General features: G+C 45.8%; 1 protein-coding gene across 5 annotated transcripts in view; it reads right to left on the reverse strand.

The window, feature by feature from the left end:
- Window positions 1-11,375, reverse strand: part of HECW2 (HECT, C2 and WW domain containing E3 ubiquitin protein ligase 2) — a 264,005-nt gene extending 252,630 nt beyond the window's left edge. For 4 of the 5 annotated variants that reach the window (XR_014785285.1, XR_014785282.1, XR_014785281.1 and 1 more), the window contains exon 1: window positions 10,266-11,223. The gene's annotated coding sequence lies outside the window, so the exon portion shown is untranslated. Of the gene's footprint in view, window positions 1-10,265; window positions 11,224-11,264 lie in introns of those variants that run through there. The other variant, XM_084816460.1, reaches the window with a different exon arrangement.
- Window positions 11,376-18,516: the final 7,141 nt, after the last annotated feature.

An 18,516-nucleotide genomic window follows, 5' to 3' on the forward strand; every position in this document is an offset into this window, starting at 1 on the left:
GAGTGGAAAATGTGTCCAAATAATGTTAGGTTCTTCAGATGAAATGTGAACCAATATTTTCTTGTTCCCCCTTATATAAGTTTCTTTCTCCCTCACTCCAAGTTCACTACATGAAATGCCATAAGCCGTCAAAAGCAACATATCTTAGCAGAGAGTTGCCAAGTCAAACTGCTCTCTACCTGATCAGTGCTGCAGATTCCCAGCCGCTTTTAGAGATCATTATCCATTATACTATTTATTTATTAGAAGAGAATTCCTTTCACATAATATATAATTGTCAGGGGGCCCTAGCCGGCCTCTTTCAGTCTACTCCAGTAGCCAACTCCAGACACAGACAAAGCATTCTTTTCAAGGCTTTATTCCTTTTACAACTTAATAACTCTATCACCAGCGACTGAGCTATGAACAGCAGAGTAACCTATGCCCCGGGTTGGAAACAGTTGGTCCCCGTTTGAACGAGAATCACTTGCAGACCCTGAACTTATGGGCTAGGGAGAGTCCCTCCCCTTTTCCCTTGGGTCCTCTGGACGCGACCGTTGCTTGCGCTCCAAACGGGCGCTACGCCTCCTTTCTGCGCCCTCCATAGCTCGTCACTCTTTGCGTCTGTGTCAAGCATCCAGCCAACCCTCCTCCTGAGCTCCTTCACTCGCAGGACTGCTATCTATGTCTGGAATGCTGGCAGGTGGAATCTCTGCCAGCTGCAGGGCCTGGGAGGGATGAGCGCGCTCCTCTCTCAAACAGCTGTTCCTCCTCAGAATCAGAACTGCTCTGTCAGTGTCCACCCTGACAATAATTTACCTGTAATGTGATGTGAAATCTGAATAAATCTTAAATGTGGAATTGCAATAAAGATGCCTGAAGTAGTACACCATGGAAATGAAAAAGGATATATACAGAAGAACATGTCATTTTAATTTTCACCTATCACTATAAAAAAGGATCAATAGTAGACATTGCAGTTCTCTTTAAGAGTCATCCGCACAATCACTTTCTCCTCCTCTCCCCAGAAGTCAGCGTGCATGCATTTCTTACATTATCCCCAAAAGGTGTCAATACCACACTTCCTTTTACACCAGCATTGATTCAGTTCCCAGGAAGGATGACACTAGCTTGGGAAAGAACCACAGTATGGATTTCTTCTATGTGATCAAGGAATTCAGATATCAAGCCTTAAGGAAAGGAGCCACAATACAGCAGCTTCCACACCACTGCAGGTAATGTCAAAAAAGATAATCGATCTAGCATATGTTGCCCAGGTAAGTCTTTTATTATAGATATACCACATTGCCCAAGCAGTTAAAGTACTACAGTTTGTGTTGTTGTTGTTCAGTCGTTAAGTCGTATCCGACTCTTCGTGACCCCATGGACCACAGCACGCCAGGCGTTCCTGTCCTCTGCTCTCTCCCGGAGTGTGCTCAAGTTCATATTCATTGCATCGGTGATGCTATCTAGCCATCTCATCCTCTGCCATCCCCTTCTCCTTTTGCCTTCAATCTTTCCCAGCATCAGCTGAGATAATGCAATAGATCTCCCAAATAACAGTCGTAGAGTTTGCAATTTCACTGTGGAATATGGCTGAGTGAGTTGCATAGCTTGCAATATTGTTTGTAACGGTGTAGAACAGGGGTTTTAGGCCAGAGGGCCACATTCCCTTCCAGGCAACCTTCTGGAGGTCACATGCCAGAGGTGGGCCAGGTAAAATCTAAAGTGGGAGGGGTCACTCCACACACTCTCTCATCCACACAAGGAATGCAGTCATATCCATGCATATAACAGGTGGAGCATTGCAGCTGGGGAGGGGAAGATTAGACTTGGCTTCAGTGGAAGGCTTCTCCAAGCAAAATGCAGCATGGTGATGATTAGGGCAGGGGTGGCAGCTGGAGAGCAGAGGGTTAACCCATCATTCCACCACTGTGAAGCCCCCTCCCCAAGCTGCAATTACTATACATGGACACAAAAATGCTCAACTACTTGACATCCAACAGGCCATACCATTTTGAGGATGGGAAAAACTCTAATTTAGAGATTGTGCAATGGGGTGGGTGGGTGCAGTCTCAATATTGCATACACTTCTCTATGCTTGAGAACTCAGACACTTCAGTTGGTCATGTGAATCCTTCCATATGAATGAGGTAGCACGTTGTGAACTCAGAAGAGTAGTGTGATGCATACCTTCTCCTCCAGGCATTCCTACTGAAACTTTGCTGGCTTAACTCTATGTCTACACTCAACACAATGTGCGAGAAATTTGATCATCTATAGTTCTTTGGAGTATGACCGCTCCCCTTCTACACCCAATATGCAGAGTCCAGAAGGGATATAGGCTGAAGAGATGACATTTCTACACTGCTTCCTTTCGTTATTGGCCACCACAGCCAGCAAAAGATTCCATATGCTGCATGAGCAAGGAAATTGCTGGAAATTCAACACACAATCTGTTAGGCAAGTGGTCAAATCCAACATGAAAGCCGTATTCCAAAGACAGAATGCAAATGGGAGGTTAAAGCCATATCAAGGGACCTCAAGTTGTCCAAGGAGATGCAGAATGTTCCCATTCCTCAGTGCTCTGGAATTTCGGACTTTTGCCAATTAAGACCACTGGTACAAAGCAGCCTTCTGCCTCTCTGTTGCCAGATGAGCAAGGAATCAAGACTGTCAGAGAAAACAATATGTTGTGAGAGACGTTTTCATTTCCCAGTGCTTCCAGAATGGAGGTGCCAAGAGGACTCCCAAACACTCATGAAAGGTCTGTACCTCTGGATGGATTGAGATATAAATTGTAGACTTTGCTCTGCCTTCTTACCAGACATGGATTGACTGTAGTTGAGATGCCAAGAAGGAATATTCAGAAGTACATTCCATAGAAAGAAGTGGGACCAATTCCCAATTAAATGTGTTCAGGAATTAAAACTTTGGTGTAAGAGCAGAGACACACTCTGGAATACCCTTCCCCAACCTGGTCCCTCCAGTTGTTTTGGACTACAACTCTATTATCCCCAGCAGAATTGACCATGCTGGCTGGGAATGATATGAGTTGTAGTCCAACACTTCGGGGGGGGGGCACCAGGTTGGGGAAGGCTGCTCTAGAACATCCATAGCTTGGGCACTCTAGTACCCAGAAATGTCACTCGCAAGATGCTAGCTTTCTAGTTCTAGCACTATGCAAGGTTGTCTATGGCAGCATTGATACACCAAACACATTTAGGTTTTATATGCCTGCTCAGCCATGAAGCAAACAGAATGACCTTGGGCCAATCCCTCTGCTTAAACAACCAGCCCCCACAGAGTTGCTGCCTCTACATATTAAATGGCAGGCATCAGATATACTTCCTTTGTTATAGAAATTTCGGTTGTAATATGTCTGTTATCCCATAATTTTATAAGCTAGGCTATGTCCATTCTACCTTTGTGTGAAATTGTCATGCCAGACAAAGACATAGTGCCTTATCAGAGACTCAGGAATGCCAGGAATGTATTTACGTTAGAGTACAAGGCTACCTCTCTGCGCATGCCTAGATATGTAAAAGGCACTGCCTGTTTTCTGTTTCCCTCTCAGCTAGACAAGGAGATTAGTACAGCGCAAGCGTAAGACAGCCCCCAAAGGTCTTGCCTATATAAACTTCTGGATCACATAACTTGATTGTGACCTTTGTTGGAGCGTTAGCCCCAAGGGTTGCCTTATTCTGCAGAATAAAATCATGTTGGACCAGATTTCTGCCTCCTCTCGTTCTTGGTAAACAAATTGGAAAGTCTACCAGGGAAAAGAACACAATTTTTGTAACACCTTGAGCAACTTGGATGAAACTAGGATGGGACAAAAACAAGCCTTAAAAAAAAAAAAGAGCACCAGTCTCATTTGGGCAAGTCCTTAATTGCATGCTTAACTTTCACACAAGCCAACAGAAGAAAAAGCATGTCCCAGTATAATAAAGTTTCCTCACATATACTTGTGCAACTGAACTAGAGAAATCAGGCCAATTTACTTAACATGAACCCATATATTATTTGTGCCTCATTCTTTTATTTTTTTTAATACATAAAGGGGAATTTCATTAAAGGAGAGTGACAACACAATATGTAGTTAAAAGCTTCATGCATAGTTGGGAATAAGCCTAATTGAACTCAGTGGGTCTTACTTCCAAGTAAACATGCATGGGCTGAGGCTTCATGTTACCTAGTTTCTGGATTCAGAGAGCATCTTCTGTCATAGCCTTCCCAAAGAGCTGCATTTCAGCTGTTTTAAATACTGAATATTTTCATTGTGGACATGATAAACAACCCTAACTTTTGTAAGCAAGACATAAAGCTATGACACTGGCCTGCCACCCAAGTGTCTGTCTCTCTTAAGAACTACAGTATCCTTGGTTAAGATAGATGGTGTCCATAGCCCACCTCAACTCCATGATGGCTTTCCTATTAAGCTTTTTGGTGCATTAATTCTGCCAGAGATGTCTAGATCCATCTCCCTTTTACTCAACACCTTTATAGCCTATCTCCTAGACCTAAAAGGTGAGAAGAGTGCTTTTCTGGCTATGTGCCAGTCATTGGATTGGGTAAAATTGTTTACCTGGAAGTTTTGAGATCTCCAGATCTCTTCATCAGGCAATTAAAAAATTGATTGAGATTTTGGTTGGCCTAATAAAGGAACTACACATCCACCTTTGCTTTTTGTTTACCTGGGATGCTTAGTTCCCTGGCTAAGCACCATAAAAAGGACCAAGTTCCCTATATTTCTTTTATCACCGCAGGTGAACCCTATGTGTTTATAAGTATTTCTTCCAAGAGTTGAACATGGGCTAGTAAGCTTCTTACTGTTTATTTTTCAGAGCACCTGCCTGTTTTCCCCTCATTCCATTATTTCATCCTTTAAATAAGTGTCTTTCAGTTTGGACTTGAGGTTTGATAGTGAGGTGCTGACAAACCCAAGTGAGACTTCTCTTCCCACCAGCCCAAGCCACTTGGAATTCCTCTACCTAGTTTTGCCTATGGGAGATAAGAGGAAACCTGCTCTTGCCCATGGTAATGGGACTAGCCAGTTGTTACCTTTTCCAAGGAGATAATTCTCGGAGTTCTGGATTTCCTCCCTGGCCAAAGCTAGAGAAAGGGGAGAGGTGGTGGCAGAAACCTGCTAAACACATAGGGCAGGATCCAGTGCTGGCAATCTGCCAACGCCCACTAGGCTGTTCTGGGAGGAATGACCACCAGCGTAACAGGAAGCTAGCACTTCCTGGAAAATAGCCCAAAATTAGTGTTTCCAGAACCAGGCAGGTCAGAAGTGCTCTCTTCTGTGAGCTCCATTAGCTTGATCTGTTCTGGAAATGTTAGTTTCAGAATACGGCTTTCATGTTGGATTTTGAAAACAAGTTTCCAGTTGCTGTAGGAAGCAGTAGCTTCCGCTTGCGCTGGCGGTCATTCACAACAGCGCAAAGGCAGGATTGGATACTGCCCATAGAAATGTGCACAACTGGCCTACCTCACAAAGCAATGGTGTCATGGTTTCATCACAGTAGTTTGCTGAAAGAATGCTGGTTTATTGTCTTTGTTGTAACCACTGGCAGAATTTAAATCTTACAAAACATGTAGCATGAAATTTGTTCTATTTCTTCTCAGAGAGGTTGCCAAGGCAGCTTATTGCCTGGCAGGCAGCCACTGTTGGTAGTCAATGTGTTTCTTAAAAGGTATCATACATATGGCTGGTTTTCCCTGGCCAATCTAAAAATAAATTTTAAAAAATTGAAATTTCTTGAGTACAAATCTTCCATAAAGATAAATGCAGCAGAAGATAGAAGACACATTAAAAGCACAAGAAAGTACAGGGTCTTTGTGGTAGCCATTACAGATCAAAAGCTATGTTGCACGTTTGCTCCTATTCAAACTTGGCTTGGAGAAGTTTGAAGTTCAGTTAGAAAGCAATGCTAACGCAAGTTAGAGATGATGATGATGATATCCAAAATTGTGAATATGTGCATAGCCAGGTCAAAGATAAGGTAGCATTGCTGGATTATATGTCTCTCTCTCTCTCTCTCTCCCCATGTCTAACTATGCAGAAGTAGGAAGCTCCATCACAGGACTGTTCAGCTACACATAGGAATAATTTCCCACACACATATTAACTGCTTTAAATCCTTTCTAATTCTGGTCCCAAGGACTTGCAAGATACTCTGCAGCAGTAGACAGTGGAAAATTTCCTAAAAGACTGGAATCTCTTTTGACAGGAACAACTTCTGAATTCTGTATAACTCCTCTAACACCTTATTAGTGCTACATAAATGTTAATTCAGATGAATTTGTTAATTGTTTGTTCAAAATTATCTAACCATAAGACTACAGACTTCTAAGTCAGGAATTGTTAGCCAGTACAGCCTACTATATCCATACCATACACACAGGGTCCACAAATATTGGCCTGGCTTACTAACCAGCCTTTATTTGTGTTCACTGCCAACCTCCTGCCTTACCTCCCCTTCACTAAGTCCTCTGGTGTACCCATAAGGCCAGGGGAGAGGCAGGGATTTACTTCTCTTTTGCTTGGGTAAAGAGAAAGCTTCTGCTGTTCCTTACCTTTGCCAGAACTGACTGTTCAGGAAGGGGGATATGAATGAGCGTAAATGAACGTATGAAGCTGCATTATACTGAATACAGGAAGTTGCCTCATAGGGAGTCAGGCCGTTGGTCCATCTAGCCCAGTACTGTTGACACTGACTGGCAGCAGCTGGAGATTGAGCCTGGGAACGTCTGCATGCAAAGCAGCTGCTCCACCAACTGAGCCACGGCCCCTCCCTGAATTGGACCACTGGTCCATCTAGCCAACTATCTTCTACTCCCTCCAGCAGTCAGTCTCCAACACCTGACGCAAGGGCCAGAGATGGAACCTGAAACCCTCTATATCAGGGGTGGGACAACTTGCACTCCAAAAACATCTGGGGGGCCACAACTCCCATCAGCCCAAGCCAGCATAACCAGTAATAAGGAATGATGGGAGTTGTACGACAAAACAACAGGAAGGCCCGCATGTTGCTGACCCTCACTCTGTATGCAAAAGCATATGCTCTGTCACTGAACTGTGGCCTCTCCCCACTCTCCTGTCAAAAGCATTTTTCTTGCTGGAGAGCAAAAGATACTCGCCCCGACCAGCTGGCAAGTGGGTTTGTGGCTGCCTCTTTAAACATTGGCACTTCAGTTTCATTAGAACAGGAGGAGGGAGCTGTGGCCCTCTAGATGATGTTTGACTACAACTACAACCATCCCGACCATTGGCCATGTTAGTTGGGGCTTATGGGAGTCGAAGTCCAAAACATTTATGGTATTAAGGGAGAACATTCAAGATTTGGCTGCAGCCCTACATACAAACTTACCTGGGAGTAAGCTTGAACCTAAAGGGACTTCCTTCCAAGTAGATATGAATAGGATTACATTGCCAGGTTTTGAAGGTCTGCAATATGAGTACTACCTTATTTAAATGTAGCACTTTGGCAAATCTGCACATTGTTGAGAACAGAAGTTTTGAGAACATTAGAACAGAACTCTTTTGAGTAAGTTTGCTTGAACAAGTTTATAGAAACATTTTTACAAGATGTGGCATTATAAACCAGATATTGTATGTTAAGAAGATCAGAATTTTGTTTCACTATGCTGAAAAGTTATCAAAGACAATGATTATATAACTTTGTGGAGAGGTGTTTACAATCCTCATATAGCAGTATATTAGAGTGCTAGGACGCAATTTTGCCATGCACATTAAGAAAAAAAAGAGGCTGGTGAACTGTGCAAAGTTCATGTGGATGATTATGGCATTGAAACAGGTCAGCAGACCAGTAGGCCATTAGCTGAACATTGACACATCATAACATAAGAGTTATGTATCTGAATTAACAGATACAGAGCATAAGAAAAAAAATTATGGAGTTCCAGAAAAATGTTTCATTCACGTTCATCTCCAAGCTTCGAATTCCATATAATGTTAAGGGTATTCCAGAAAAAAACTGAAACACATGTCATCCACTTCTGTTGTTAACATTACCGGATCTCTTTCAATGTATAGGGGTGTGATCCTATAAAAACAGTCCTACAACTCCCAGCATTTCTCAGCTAGCCATGCTGGCTGGGGAATGCTGGGAGTTGTAGGACTTTTTTTTCCTGTCTAAACATCCATAGGATTGCGCACTACATCACACTACTATGGGATATCAAGGAAGAACTTTTCCAGGCAATTATGCAAGTAGGGCAAATCTAAGACAAACTGGGTCAAAACTACACTGAAGGAAAGTGTATCTGAACTAAACTAAAAAGTACTTACCCCAGAAATTACTTACATTTTACCTATTTACAAGAAAAAAGTGAAAATGTTTTAAAACCAATTATTCCACCTAGAGAAATTAAAACATAGGTTCTGTTTTTCAGTTTAGGTCAGTGATTTACTAGAATATAAGATGTAAGAATCATCTCTAAATTGGGCAGGTTGCACCCTTTCCGCTATTAGAAATGAAGCAATTTGTTAAAGGCACTGCATGAAACAGCAGATCATTTGAGAGGCCAACAAGAAAACCCTTATCAGTTTCAATCACAGCAACATTTTGCTTCTCAAATTTGAGGAGTACATCTTCACCCCTAAAAGGAATCAGCAAAAGCATTTGTTAAAAAGGTTTTTTGAATAGGCATTTTATGCCACGTGGCATCAAGGAAATATAGTAATTATGTTTGAAGATTTTTTGCCCCATCTTTACTTCTTTCCCTATGAAGCTCTTTAGAATGATAAAAATGACTGAAATTAGTGCAATGTTCATTGTTACAGTAGAGGCATTATCAATAGCAGAAAAAGCAGGACAGAGGAAACTACCAGACATCTGGTATGGTACAGAGCTTCTCAGTAACGCCAAGTTAGCAAGGCTTTAAAAAAATATCTCGTAGTGAAGATAATTCTGTATTGGGTGGTCTATAGGAGCCTTTCTGGTTGCAAAAAAACCACATTTTTTTCCTGCAATAATATATAAGAAACTAGCAAGTCTATGTTGCAATACAAAAGCAAACCATATACTTCTTAGTGGTTACACATAGACTATTGATAGCACCCAGTTATGTAAGTACTGCCACTCCATCCAAAATGAAATGTTAGTGACACCATTATCCTTCCCAAGGAAAGCCCTTCTCTTTTTTGGTAAATACCTCCCACTTTTCAGTACGGTTTGTTCAGAAGAGGCTGAGCAAAATCAGACAAACTAAGCAAATAACATTTCCAGGAAAAAATGAGATAAAAGCAACCCTCAAAGTCAAAATAATGTTAGCAGCCTGTTCTTATTTTTCTACAGGCAACTTAAACAAAAAGGCATGCCCATGTACAATACAAGTCCCTATACAGAAATCTAGTCATTTGTAGCCTCACACCCAATAATATAACAAACCTGATGCCAAAAGCAGGATATTCAGGAGAACCACTGAACCAAATAAGAACTGTAAACTGAAAGATTGCCTGCGACTGGTTTATGTTCATCACAATATGCACTTTTAACAAAGCAATTGGCATCATGCACCCTTGAATTGCTTCTTCTCTTTCCCTGTGAATTTCTTCTGAATTTGACTCCCTGCCACATGAAACCTTCAAAGCCAAGGGTTTCCACTGATTTAGCAAGAGATTATTTGAACTGAGTGTCGAAAGAACAATTTTATTAGTTTGTTGCAGTTCTCACACCATAATTATAAGTCCCCGGTGCAGCCAACATGACTGGCCTCTAATAAGGAAACCCTTGTGTAACTCCTGTGTATGTGTGCATGCGTGCATAAGCACAGAAAAATGAGTTCCTGAGGGGAACCATAAAGGAACGGAGGAATTTGACACATCTGCCATTACATTTCACACAGGAAATGTAAACAGGCAAGCCTACAGTTCCAGGTGACTTCATACCATAATGGCTTCATCCACACAATATTTCTCCCAGGAGGCAGAGAAAAGATGCTGCTAAGACGGGCTGCTCTAAGGAAAGGACATAATAACACCACTATATATCCCCCCCATTGACACACTTAAATCGTTACGGTTGCACAAGTGTATGTTTGTATCCTCAGTGTAGAAAGGATGGGTGTGCTTGTAATAACGCCTCCCATCACCCAGCAGCCCACGCAGACAAAGCAACTGCTCCCTCCCTCCCCTCCACCTGCTGTTTTGCTGCTGTTCGAGCAGCAGCAAGGCAGAGACGAGACAGACAAAAGCCAAAAAAAGACGACAAACGCCCTTCTCGCCCCATCAACAGCGCAGGTCTATTTGGACTTACCGCCAGCAGCGCAGTCCGCAGCCGAGCCCTTGCGGGGGAAAGGAGATGGGCGCGGGGGGGCGGGGCGGGTTTTCTAGCCCCTGCGCTCCGGTGGGCGAGGATTCCTGGCCGCCTCTCCCCCCGCCGCGCGCCGCGCAGCAGCAGCACCTCCAGCCGAGTCTGCGGAGGATGCTGAGGAGGAGGGCAGGAGTGGGAGGGGTATAAAAAGAGGGCGGGAGGGGAGACGACCCCGGACCTCGCGGAACTCAGCTCCTCCTGGCGGCGGGGGCGGGCCGGCTGGCGGCCGCGGCCCCCTTCGCCCTCGCCCGCGGAGATGCTCCCCTCCCCCCCCGCGCTCCCCTTCCTCCGCCCTCTCTCGGCGGCGCCCCAGCCTCAGTTCCCCCTCAGCCTGCTCTCGCTCCTGCGCCTCCTGTGGCTGCGGGCACCTTTTTCCTGTTGACAGGCCGGCTCGTCCGACAGACGGAGGACGGGGAAGGGGGAGACCCCAAGGAGCCGCCGCCTCAAGCGGCGGAGGGGGCGGGGTAGCGGCGGCAGCGTCGCCTCAGCCCTTCTCCTCGCCGGCTCCCCTTTTCTCCCCGGGCTCCTCGAGTCGGCGGCGGCAGCAAGCGCCAGAAGGGGCGAGGTGCCATGGCCCAGGGGGCGCCGAGGCGAGGCGAGGCGAGGCGGGAGGCGGGAAAGAGGCGGCGGCGGCGGGCGGCTCCCCCCCCCCCGCTGCTGGGGGCGGTGGGGGCGCGGAGGGGCGCACGGTGCGGCTCGCGCTGAGCAGAGCGTCGTTCGCCGCCGACTGCAGCAGCCGGGGGAAAGGCTGAGCATCCAGAGGAAGGAGCCCGCTCGATGCCCCCCGAGAGGGGACGCGAGAGCTCCCGCCGCCGCCGCCGCCTTCCCCTGCTCCCTGCCTGCGCCGCCTTCTTCCCTCCTTTCGTTCTCCTCTGCCCCTCTCGCCTTCCCTCTCCGTCCGCCCCCAGCCCCGCTCCCCCCCCCAGCTGCTCCCAAACTAACCCTGCCCTCCACCTCTTTGCAGAGGCGGGGGAGGGAATTGTGGGTAATTCCAGCTGCGCCTGCCTGGCTCCCCCACGCTGGGTCTCTCTCCGCTTCCTGACAACCCCAGCACGCGCTGAGCCCGCGGGCCCCGCCCTCGCTGCTCCGAAGCCAGTGGGCGCCGCCGCCCCCATCAGCCGGGGAGCACCGCAGGGCGCCGCAAGCGCACGCCGCCGCCGCCTGCCAGGGGAGTCCCCTCCCCAGTTCTCGCCATAGCGGGAGCTGCCGGGCGCTGATTGCCACCGAGAGCGTAACGACCCGTGCAGCGCAAGCCACACGAGAGCCCGCCTTTCAAGCCATGTGCCCTTTCCTCGCATCACATCAGGGCCAAAACCAACCATTGCGTGCATTAAATCTGTGTCTAGCGGCGACGTCTTTTTTCCTTGATTTATTTCTTTACTCTAAAGTAGGGACAGGGTTCCCCATTTGGATCAGGGCCATAGCGTAGGGGGGCTTTTAAGATCCGGACTGGGGCCGCTCTAGAGTGAAAATGAACAAAAGACGTAGCTGATAGACACAGATTTAAAATAACGTCTAGTTTGGCCCTAATTCAAGAAGAGAGGCCACATCATGCAATGTGGCAGCACCTTCCTGGATTATTGTGGCATGAGTTGTTATATAGCAAGCTGGCTTGTCATGAAATAGTTTTCATAGTATATGCCCAGACGCAGAGCAATTGACATGTGCCACTTAAAAGTGGCTTCGAGCCTGTCTGTGATATGTGAAAGACAGAAATGCAGTTTTAGATGCGCTTGTATCAGGTTTTAAAAATTGATCGAGGGCAGTGCAGGGGGATAGATTTACAGTCACATTTCAACTTTCCTGTGTTTTTGTGTCAGCTACAAGTAGATGCAATCTTGCCAAAGCACATTTTTAATCTGCTCACTATTTTTCTCCACGATGTGTTGTACGCATTTAGGAATGACTTTTTCAGGTTTTAGCCTCTCCTCCCTATAACCAAGGTGGGAATGCCTTGTCAGTTTCACCGATACAGATTTCTTTCTCAGCTCTCCTCTAAAACTGACAGGGTCCAGGAAACATTGTTAATTTCAAAGATGCCCTCTTTCTTCAAACCAACCTCTCTCAATTAAACTGACATAAGGAGAAAGCCTTGTAAATTTCACTAAATCCTGGCTGCTTCCGAGGAGGTTTTTATTGTGCAATTGCTCTGTTTCATGCACAGAATTTTATGGGGTGTCCAGACAATGCTGTCTCCTATTTGTAACTGCTGAAAGAGGTTCAACATCCTTGGTTTAGAATGTCAGACAATACCACTCAAGCATTAAACAAGAATGCAATTTATAACCAAATGGAAGACAACTGGTTCCATTAGGGTCCAATCCTATGCATGCTTAGACAAAAATAAATCCTACAACTCCCAGCATCTTCCAGGCAGCATGGCTGGCTGGGGGATGCTTTGAGTTGTAGGACTTATTCCTGCCTAAGCATGCATAAGATTGCACCCTTAATTATTATTTTGCTAAATATAAGATTTCCCAAATCAATGCAAGAAAAACACAAAGAGAAAATCAGTAAATAATTTAGAATGCAATCCTATTAAAGTACTTGGAAGTAAGCCCCATTGAGTTCAATGGGTCTTATGCCTATGTAAGTGAGCACAGGATTGCAGCCTTAATATTTTTTTTCTTTTTACATTTGTACTCTGCCTTTCTTACAAGGAGCTCAGAGCAACAATTATAACCTCACGATAATCTTATGAGTAGGATCAGGAGTGAGTGGCCTTCAGTCTTACATGATCTACCTTTTTCACCCTAAAACCCCATGATTAACTGATATGTTTTATACTGACAAATCAAGGCTACAATCTTACACCCAGAGTAAGACCCATTAAACTCAGAGGGACTTACTTCTGAATGGTATGGGGTTGAACTACAATACTTCTGAGTATTTATAGGATTGCACTGGAAGATTGCATTCTCAGGATTTAACAGCAAAGACATTTATTTATTTCTGTAGTGCCCAGTAGCCGAAGCTCTCTGGATGGTTCACAGAAATTAAAACCACAAAGTGCAACATAAAACAATATGAAATATGAAAGCTTAAAACTACAATATAAAAGTACAACCAGAAAAAACCTAGCAGCAATAAGAACTTTAAAATACAGTTTTAAAACAGCAGAGCTAAAAGACTAGAGTGTTAAAATGCTGGGGAAATAAAAAGTTATTTGCCTGGTGCCTGAAAGAGTACAATGCAGGTGGCAGGCAAACCTCTTTAGGGAGCTCATTCCAGAGCTGGGATGCCACAGCAGAAACTGCCCTCTTCCTGGTAGCCACCCACCTCACTTCCTTTGGCAGGGCTCCCAGAGAAGGACCCCTGAAGACGATCTTAGGGTCCTATGGGAGGAGGCAATCCTTGAGATAACCTGGCCCCAAGCTGTTTAGGGCTCTGAATGTTAATACCAGCACTTTGAATTGGGCCTGGATGTGGACTGGCAGCCACTGCAGCTGGAGAAGTAGTGGCATAATGTGATCTTGTTGGCCAGTCCGCGTTAACAATCTTCCTGCCCTGTTGAAGTTTCTGGACCATTTAAAAAGGCAGCCCAACATATAATGCATTGCAGTAATCCAGATGAGAGGTTATCAGAGTATGGATAGAGAAAGAGCATGGATAGGAAAGAGAGCCGGTGTGGTATAGTGGCAAGAGTGTCGAACTAGGAGCTGGGAGATCCGGGTTCTAGTCCCACTCGGCCATGGAAGCTCACTGGGTGACTTTGGGCCAGTCACAGACTCTCGGCCCAACCCACCTCACAGGGTTGTTGTTGTGAGGATAAAATAGAGAGGAGGAGGATAATGTAAGCTGTCTTGGGTTCCTTGCAAGAGGAAAAAAGGTAGGGTATAAATGCAATAAAATAAATAAATAAATAAATAATGGATAACTGTAGCTAGGCTATCTCTTTCCAGATAAGGGTATAGCTGGTATGTTAGCCTAAGCTGATAAAAGGTGCTCTGTGCCACCGAGTCTACCTGTGCCTCAAGTGACAGTTCTGGATCCAACAGCACCCCCAAACTACGCACCTGATCCTTAGGGGGAATGCAACTCCCTCCAGAATGGGTTGAACATCATCTAGCCAGGCAGATGAACCACCCACTAACAGTACCTCTGTCTTATCTGGATTGAGTCTGTTTATTGGCCCTTACCCAGTCCATTATCATGCCCAGGCACTGATTCAGAACAGCCACTGCCTCGCCTGGGTTTGATGAAAAAGAGAGGTAGAGCTGGGCGTCATCCGTATATTGATGGCAACTCAGCCCACACCTCCGGATAACCTCCCCCAGTGGTTTCATGTAGATGTTGAACAGCACAGGGGATAAAATAGAGCCCTGTGGAACCCCATGGCATAATTGCCATGGCATAGAGCAATAATCCCCCAACACCACCTTCTGGAATCCGCCATCCAAGTAGGAGCGGAACCACTGCAGTGCAGTGCCTCCAACTTCCAACCCAGACAACTTATCCATGGTCGATGGTATCAAAAGCTGCTGAGAGGTCCAGGAGAATCAAGAGGGTTGCACTCCCCCTGTCCATCTCCCAGCAGAGGTCATCCCACAGGGCAACCAAGGCAGTTTCTATTCCAAAACCAGGCCTGAAGCCCGCTTGAAATGGATCTAGATAATCCGTTTCATCCAAGAGTGCCTGGAGTTGTCCTGCAACCACCTGCTCAAATACCTTGCCCAGAAAGGGGATGTTAGCCACCGGCATATAGTTGTAAACATCCTCCAGATCCAGGATAGGCTTTTTCAGGAGTGGCCTGATTACCTCCTCTTATAAAGAAGCTGGCACCATTCCCTCTCTCAAGGAGGAATTTACAACCTCCTGGACCCAGTCAGATATCCCTTCCTTGTTCGATGTAATAAGCCATGAACGACAAGGGTTGAGCACATAGGTGGCCGTCCGAACTTGGCCAAGCATCTTGTCCACATCCTCAGGCCTCAGTAACTGAAACTCATCTAATAAAACTGTACCAGACAGTGCTCTGGATGCCTCTCTTAATGGAACTGCATTAATCTTGATGTCCAATTCATGTAGGGGCCTCGGTGGCTTAGTGGTTAAGACGCTGAACTGCAGACTGGAAGGTCGGCAGGACAGCAGATTGAGACCCGAGTGCTGCGTGACGGAGCGAGCTCCCGTCTTCAGTCCCAGCTTCTGCCAACCTAGCAGTTCAAAAGCAAGAAATTGCAAGTAGATAAATAGGTACCGCTTCGGCGGGAAAGGTAACAGCGTTCCATGCACCTCGGTGTTCAGTCATGCCGGCCACATGACCACGGAAGCATCTTCGGACAATGCTGGCTCTTTGGCTTAGAAATGGAGATGAGCACCACACCCTAGAGTTGGACACGACTGGTTGGAGACACCTTTACCTTCTACCAATTCATGATGAATTTGAGTTCATCATGAACTCAGAACTGAGTAGGGATGGCAGAGAATTCCGCCACAGATCACGGTGAGGCCAAATGCCAGTGCATTCGGCCCCCCGAAATCTGTGGCGGAACGGCCTGCCACCCCCCGTGGATCTCCCCACGGGACGAGACTTACCTGGGGCGAATCTTCCAGGTGGCGGTGGCTCCGGTGGCAGCTTCGGCGGCAACGGCTGGTCTTCCGATCGGCCGCCACCATTTGCAGTTTTTTTTTTTTTTTACAGAGATATGATAGGCTACGTAAGTTTTTATGTAGCCTAAAACGTCTGGGTAAAAAAAAAAGGCTTACGCAAATGACGGCGGCTACGCTATTTGCGTTCCCCTTATTTTCGCCGTCTTAGTCTACGTAAATATTTACATAGACTAAGATGGCCCAAACTAAGGAACGCAAATGGCGGCGGCCATAGCCTCCGCCATTTGTGTACACGGTTCTCCCCCCGCCAGAGCCCTCCACGGCCGGAAATCCGGCTGCAGACGGCTCTGGCCTGGCTGGGCCTGGCTGGCTGCTCCGCAGAGCTGCCGTGGAGCACAGCTGGCCGCGGAGGATTCTGGGGGGGAGGAACAGAGCGCCTCCCCCCCTGTCGAGGATTCCGGGGGGAGGGACGGAACACCTCCCCCCCACCATAAACATAATCCGCGAAAGGTAAGTGACTTTCGTACATCCCTAGAACTGAGTTCATCATAAACTTCATCATGAAGTTTTTCTTCAAAGTACCATGCAAACTCATCACAGTGAGCTACCAAGGGTTCCACAGTTTTATTCCCTGGTCCAGAATGTAGCAGGCCATGAACCACTTGGAAAAGCTCTGCTGGACAACACTGAGAAGATGCAATGCTGGTGGAAAAGAACTTGCCAGGGGTGTCATTAGAAAGAGGCCACCTGGGCACGGGCCCCAGATCTTTTGAGCTGTCCTTATTGCCATTTTTTTTTTTTTACATTTTCCCATTGACTTGCATTGGAAAACAGAAATGGATATAACTTTTCTGGTTTGTATGATAAATACCTGAGAGTTGGGTAGCCCCCATAGGGCTGACTGAGCCTGCCAAAGTTCAGACAGTTTGGTGTAGTGGCTTTTGTGATAGCCACAGGAAAAACTTGTTTTCAAGACAATGTGTCAAAGCAAAGAGCCATTTTTTTTTGTGCTTCCACAAACATGCATGGAATTTGGAGACCTGACAGCCCCTATGGAGCTGACTGAATGTGTCAAATTTCAGACAGTTAGGTCCAGTGGCTTTTGTCCTAGCCATGCGTAAAGTTTCCTTTTCTCAAAGCCTAAAACGGAAAAGTAAAAACTGTCAAGCCATACAGGGGATTAGAGATCCTAATCAGAAGGTGTTTCAGGTGATCATTAGGAGGTCACTATCCCTAATCTCCGGTGTAGGGGTTTTTTTTGAGGTGCAAAAAACCTCACTCCCCCTACTTTTCTGCTCTTACATGCCCACTCTTGGGAGCTTGCCTGCAATGAAATTTTGAAGAGGGAGAAGGAAGGGAAGAAAGAGCCCCATGTGAAATACTGGTATTTTACACAGCATCTGATTTTACTGCCCCAAACTGGAACCTTTGGCTTTTGCAAAAGTTTAGTAGCTTTAGTAGAGCAAAGGATCCAATCAGCCTCCACAAACTTCTTTCTCCCCCTCCACTTTAATTTCTCCTAAATAGCTATAGGACTCAAATTATTCCAAAGGGAGGGTTAGGACTATGTGGCATCATGATTGAGGAACTGCTGGGGCTTTTAAATATGTTCTAGAGTTTTTTAAAAGCTAGAAAAAGCCCTCACCCACCTCACCTTATAAAGATAATTTAAGTACGTGTGATCCTTACAAACCCTCCACAGCCTCCTAAATTCCTCTGAAGTACTACCTCTCTGAAAGGAGCCACTTGGCTTAGGGAATTCCCTCTATGCTCCCCCCCCCCTGCACATTTCTAATTGCCATTCTTCTTTTCTTCCCTCCCCTCCCCTATCCTGTTCTTTCTTTCTCTTTATTCCACCCAGAGCATATCTTGGGGAATTCTTAAAGAGAAATCTCTTTGGTGGCAAGAGAAGTTCTGAAGTTCTGTATTTGACTTTATACAAACAGACAAGAGGGTTGGTTTTTCTCCTTCTCCTCACTCAAGTCTTTGAGAAAAGTGGGTTCACATGGTTGCAGAGAAACAATTTTGGAGCTGTTTTGTTTGTCAGTTGCCATTATCCAGCAACAGGAAGGGCTGTCGCTCAGTGGTAGAGCACATGCTTGGTATGCAGAAGGTTCCAGGTTCCATCTCCAGGTAGTGCTAGGAAAGAATCCTGCCTGAAACTTTGGAGAGTTGCTGCTGCCAGTCAGTGTCAACAATACTGCACTAGATGGACCCAGGGTCTGACTCGGTATAAGGCAGCTTCCTATGTTCCTATGAACAAAAAGCTTTAATAAAAACAGGAGGTTTGGGTTTGTTTTTTAGGTGGAGGGGAGATAAATATTGCTAATTTATGCAACCCTATGTATACCTACCCAGAAGTCACATTATGTTTAATGAGGCTTACCCTCAGGAAAAAGTGCATAGGATTCCAGCACAAGTTACTTTTGCGGGGGGGGGGGGGTTGCACCATAATGTTCTGCATGTTTACTCAGAAATAAGTCTTGAGTTGTGAGCATGGTGCTGCAGGCTTAATACAGTGCTTACACAATTCCGTCTAATTAACTACCCTTTCAGCTCAGTCCTATGCATGTTTTGTCATTTGTGTGTTTTGTTTTTTGCATGAACTCTAGCTTCTGTGATGAGGAAAAGGCATTTAGTACAT

This window comes from Heloderma suspectum, chromosome 1 (genome assembly GCF_057233095.1).
Source record: "Heloderma suspectum isolate Gila_16-S chromosome 1, 16-S_ref, whole genome shotgun sequence".
Lineage (NCBI taxonomy): Eukaryota > Metazoa > Chordata > Lepidosauria > Squamata > Helodermatidae > Heloderma > Heloderma suspectum.